Genomic DNA, 6,008 nt, shown 5'->3' on the forward strand with positions numbered 1-6,008 from the left:
TCGCCGCACAGCCCGCCTGCCTTGCTCACTGCTTGGTCATCCGCTCCTCTCAGTACTGGCGCGGCGAACCTGTTGGGGTTTTGCAGTTCGAGTTACGAGACAGGCAGAGGTTTTTTGGGGGAACCAAGTCCGTCGTCAGCTGGAAGTAGTTGGAAGCGTTCCGCTGCACGATGGAGCAGCAATTGCAGGGGATGCTTAATCACAGGCTAGTTACCGCACGCACTGTTGCGGCTCTAGGCGGTACCGGGAAGCGCTTCTCTGCCGATTCTGTGCCGCTCCTACCGGGACACGGAGGCTACCGGCTGTGAGAAAAGCACCGCACTCCAGCCCACTCTTGGGTCTTTTGGAGCTCAAATGCTGCTCGTAGTTTAGATTCCAGCCTCGCTTCTACTGAAGTTCACGGCAAAACCCCGGTGCAGGAGTGTAGGATGCGATCACTCCTTGAAATGTCCCCAAATGCTTGTACCTTCTACAACAAGCCTTGAACGTGTTGGCACACACATTTTACTCTAACTAAACAGGTCCCCTCTCTCCCAGTGCTTACAGGGTTTGCAGAAGTTTAGTAGCACTGTTTGCTAGTGCTTCTAGCTTGTAGAAGCCGGGCTTAGCCTCTCTGTCCTGCTCCGGGAGCCCAGGGGAGAGGTTTATCCCTATCAGGCTCTTCTGGAACTCGATGTGTGATTCTACGGTCTGATTTTCTTGAGGTCATTCCCATGTCAACCTGCTCTTCAATTTATGATGTCAAAGGTCACCCTCAAGCTCTTCCACTGACATATTTTAAAGATTAGGAAATAATGTTGTGAGAATAGTAGTGAATTTTAACCCTGAATGATTTACCAGAGATATTTATGGAGCCTAATAAATGCACAACATGACATAAAGATACACATGGGAAGACAAATGCACATGAAGCAATACACGATGTAAAAAGAGGTTAAGCAGACCCAGGAATTATGGATTACTGTTCAAAAACATGCACCGACATGTTAATTCCATAGAAACACAGAAGTTTAAAAGGAATCAGAACATTGACACACTTGTGAGAAATTACCATGGTTTTTTAATGGTAGTAATCTGGGGCTTGTGTTTACCTTGTTGCTCTTTTGCCTGCCAAAAATGACAGCAAGCTAGACCACATCTCTTTCTAGCTCAAATTTTAATCGACCCCGGCATAGGTTTGTCTCCATTAAGAGAAGCAGACACAGTGTAACAGCACTAGCACTTTCCACGGGGCATTCTGTCTCTATCACCACATGCCACAGGGAAGCAGAAAACCATGCGTAAGGTCTGCAGCAATGAGGGACCTTATTTTCAATTGCCTCCCTCTCCAAGCCTTTCACCATCAGTAGCCTCCAGCAAATACAGTTTGTGCTTACACTTACAAATAATGATGAAACAAATGTATTTTTACCTATTTCCCTTAGGCATTATGTCACAAGTTGGTTCCCTGTGGAACACAGTGTAAAACTGTTGGATTAGACCATCCAGACACCTGCAGAAGGAGTCTGTCATCAAGGCATCCTCAATTCAACTGCTGGACTGACCCCTGAAGTGTGTCTTTGGGAGGGAGGGCTCTAGTGCTTGTCATTGAAAAGTAGATTTTGTTGGTTAGTGCCAAGACTTCTCAGCTGTAATGCATCTTGTCTTGCCAGCAGGAGAGTCCATTGCTGAGGAAGAAACTAAGAACTTCACGTGGGTTCAGGAGATCGATGTTACTATTTTAGATAAAATAAAATAGAAAAGAAAAAAATATGCAAAAGCAAACTAAACCAAGAGTGACCCTGATTCATGTCTTGGCAGAGAGATGGGATATGCAAAAGAAGGGAATTACTCAGCATCTTAGACACCCTTCTTTTTTCACCAGCTGGAATGAGTTTGTTCTCAGAGAAGACCCTGTCTCTGCCACAGACAAACATGGTCCTCATGCTGGATGGGTTCACTGCTCTTGGAGAGTGGTGGAGTTGTTGATGATCACGGTTTCCATCTCTGTGTCTTAACTGATCTTTTAGCCATGCTGGGTCCATGCCATCAAATGCCTTAAAGATCAGGACTCAAGCTTGAATTTGGCTTGACTTTCATGCCAAAAGGTGGCCTAGAGAGCAGAGGTAGGTTTGATACACTTGTGGCAGCCAGGGCTCACACTGCAGCATGCTCTTCTAGTTGGCATTTGACAATCACTGTGGGCTTCATGCCCAGGTGTATCACGTAGCTGTAGTCTAGCCAAGAAGTGACAAAGATATGACCAACCGAGCCCAGCTTGCTCCTGCCAAAAAGGCATGGCTTGCCTTGGCCAAGAAGAGACAATGAAAACATTACACTGGGAAGTTCACTGGGGGAGTTTGATGTCCCTGGGAAGTGCAGGAGTGTTCTGGAGACACAGGCTAAATTGAACAGCTGGCAGGGGTATTTTAAATGTAGGAGTCGGCTCTGCAGCTTTAATATTGTACTTGGTATAGTTTGTACAGTTTTTAATAGTTTGTGTAGTTTCCAGAGAAGTGTTTCAATACTTTTAATTGTTTATGCAACAGCATAACAATGCAATGTTTTTTTAGTTGTAGGTCCTGACTTGGGTTCAGGTTGCATCAGATGCTGCACATCAGTTTTCCTTTGGAGAGCCTTCAACTGGATTTGGGCTAATCTCTACCTGAGCTTGCTCTGGAAAGGAGCAGCTGCTTAGAAACACTGTATTCTGCACAGATTCAGTAGTGGTTTTGGGATGTTCAGCTCTGGGGAGAGTGGCACCACATAGTTTCTAGCCATGACAACTGCTTGTACCTTCTGAGAAACTCCATCTTTCTGCCCTTTTTTTAAGAGACCTTACTAAGCCTCTGAGAAACAGCAAAAACCTCCAAGATGAGAGGAAGAAGTTTAATCTCTCTCAGACTACTTAACCTGCTGGAAAATTTCTGTGTTACAAGTGCCCATGGGTCTGATATCTATACTCTGAACATAACCATGAACTGGTAGTGCCTGAGCAAGAGTAATGGACTGTACAAGGTTGATGCAGATTGCAGAGGTGCACGTGGTTGGCAGCATGGATTTCTAACAGTCTCACCAAAGGCAAGCAGTTGGTGTGACATGGAGACACTGCTCTTTGCATGGGGCTGGATGCTCAGATATCTCAGATGAAAGCAGGTGATCTGACCAGGTACCTGGGAAAGGCCTAAGGGGATGACTGTCAGTGAGTTTGGTGCATTTGCAGCCCTTCCATATGCTCCTTGTGGGCTAAGGAGGAATAGTCAAGGCAGAAGCTGCTGAAAAGCTGCATCTTTGTGGTGAAGATAAAGCAAGCCTTCCTGACCAGATAGCAGGAACCTGGGGGATTTGCACAGACTGCTCATCTGGTCTTTGGTTTCATTGTCCCATGTTGTGTGTAAGAACTGCTGCATTATCTTGGAAAAAAAGGGACAACGCATTATCCTGTGTTCTGGTCCTACACCTGGATCTTTTGGTGCAGAGTGCTCCCACTTGCCCACATGTGTCCATAGCTGTTCACCACTCACTTCAAACACTACTGGATCATGCAGTCCAGGCAATCCAAGTTTCCCCACTGCTGCCTTGTTGGGGACGTTGGTGCCACAGTGTCACATCAGCAGGATTTTCTGTGCAGCCAGGGCAGTGCTGGGCTGTCTGAGGGCTGACTAACGCAGTGCTGTAGAGCGTGTGACTGAACTCTCCTCCCCAGGCAGTGTGGGGCCGTATCACATTGTTTTTCTCTCCAGACAATGCAGTGCTGGATTGTAAGTAAAAATGCAAAGCACATTGCAATGTTTGCTCTTTATTAATGCACTAAGATGCATTTGGGTGAAGCAGAAGGCTCCTGACTGGCTTGATTTCAAGCTCCGTGACAGGCTTCCATAAATAACACCTTAGCAGGGTCCAATTCACAGATCTGACTGGGTGGGAGCCTGAGCTACACGGTGGGCACTGGAAGGGGCAAGAAGGCATGGAAGGGGGTCCAGACCCTTTCTTGGCAGGTCAGGTAGGCTTGAAAAACTTGGACTGAGCTGCAAGGTGTATGGTGGCTAAGCCAGCACCTGAAATCCCCTTTCCAGAGCAGGGAGCAGATGGATGGAGTGGCAGATGAACTCCTGTGGATTTCAAAATGTCTGGCAAATACCACCACGCTGTTAGCATCTGCTGGAGTGGGGCAAAAGGGAAGGAGAAAGCACTAGCAACTAATTTTCCTGTTCTGCAAACCTTCACTCATTGCCTAGGTGGCATGTGAAATCTGGGCTCAGTGAGTATTTGGCCGTCTGTTTTATTGCTGAGAAATTCAAGATAAACTGCATGTACCATGGCTGCAGCTGAGGCTGGAGGAATACATCTTAGCTTCTGAGCCTATAGACCACTGAGGCATGCTCTTTCTTGTTTCTCCTCTAGGGAATGTGGCTGCCTAATGCAATTACAGCTTAAATTTCCAAATCCAAAGACTTCCTAAATGCTGCCAGGAAAAGCCCAGCTAAAGAAGGTCCCCTGGCGGTGTCAGAGCTGGGAGGTAATTGCAGTCTCAATGTAAGACATGTAGAACCTCGATCAGGCAATAGTCTGACAGCTACTGATATGTGATGATACCTGGCCATTTTTTAGGGAGTCAGCCTCAGATTTATATTTGGCTGGCCAGGAAACAGTCCTGTTGGATATTCCCTTGAGCCTTTGTCTGAGAACTTTCCTCAGTCACACTGTGGTAGATGAAGTTGTGATTAAAAGTGAATGAATACTATTTGACCCTTTCACTTTTCTCTTGGCTCCAGTGATTTGTTTTCCCTACAGAGTTTAAGATTTTGGGGTAGCTTTGGGTTGCTCTGACCACTCTTAACGCCTGCCACAACTGATCCCCAGGGTGACCTGACCGAAGATCCTAGAGCTGTAAAACTGTAAGGTAATTGCAAGGACCTTAGGTCCTCTGTCCCAAGTTCAATGGGCAGAGGCTTAAAAAAGTAGTGACCCCTGCAAATTACTGCCTTTAAGGACTATAGACTACATTTGCTACAGGAGTATAGACATAGAAAGTGCCTGAGAAGGTGGGAGCAGCACCAAGAATTCATTTTGCCAAGTGCTGTAATAGCTACAAAGCTGTGATTGTTTTTGCTGCAAAGGGCAGGCCAATAAAATGGCTTCACAGAGCAGTTAAACTCCACGGTGGTCTCTGTCTGGCAGGATCGCTGGGCTGGATGAACTAAGGCTGCAGCACATGGCTTGAAGCCCAACTTGAGCAAGGAACCAGCTGTGTTCAGGTTTGAAGAGAGTGACTGGGGAGCAGGACTGTGGAGAAGGGAGAACCGGCGAGTGCTCCACTGGGTGCTGTCGTGCGTGGTGTGGTACCAGCTGCACTCTGTGCTTTGTTCAATTGCGTTCTCCTGCTCACTCACGGGAAACAGCAGAGCTATGACACAGGGAGGTGTTCAGGACAGAAAAGAAGGCTTGCAGGGGATAATTTCCAAAACGGCTCCAGCGGAGGAGCTGCAAGGAGCTGCAGAACAAGCTGGAAAATACTCGCGAAGCACGGCGGAGAGGCACCGCTTCCCTTCGCAGGCTGTGTCGGCGTACCCGCACCCCCTTCGCGGGGGCGGCCCCGGCTCCCCTCACGCCTCAGGGAGCGGCCCGGGGCGGCCCGGCCCAGAGTGCTTTGCGAGCGCAGTCCTCCCGCCAGCTTCCGCCCGGCCGCCCTGGCCGCGCCCGCTCAGGCGCGGCAGCGGCGTCGCACCGCACCGTGATTGGCCAGCGGGTCTTGCTGGTTCTACCCTCTCGCCTCTCATTGGCTCTCTACCGCTGTCACAGCAGGGCCCGCCTCCTCCGCTCTCAGACCGTGTTCCTATTGGGCCCCGCGGAGAGCTGCGCGGCGCATCGTGCGCGGGTTGGCTCTCTGGGCCGTCTGTCTGCGCAGTAACCAGGCAGCGGGTCACGGTGCGCCGGTTTCCACGTCAGTGCGAGGGAGCGGGGCCGGTGTCCCTGCCCGTGCCCGGCGGACCCCGGGCTCCACGGCCCCGCCGCCGCCGCCGCCGCCG

The sequence above is a fragment of the Pseudopodoces humilis genome, chromosome 9 (assembly GCF_049639895.1).
Source record: "Pseudopodoces humilis isolate 2021_Gansu_Grassland_sample_001 chromosome 9, ASM4963989v1, whole genome shotgun sequence".
Lineage (NCBI taxonomy): Eukaryota > Metazoa > Chordata > Aves > Passeriformes > Paridae > Pseudopodoces > Pseudopodoces humilis.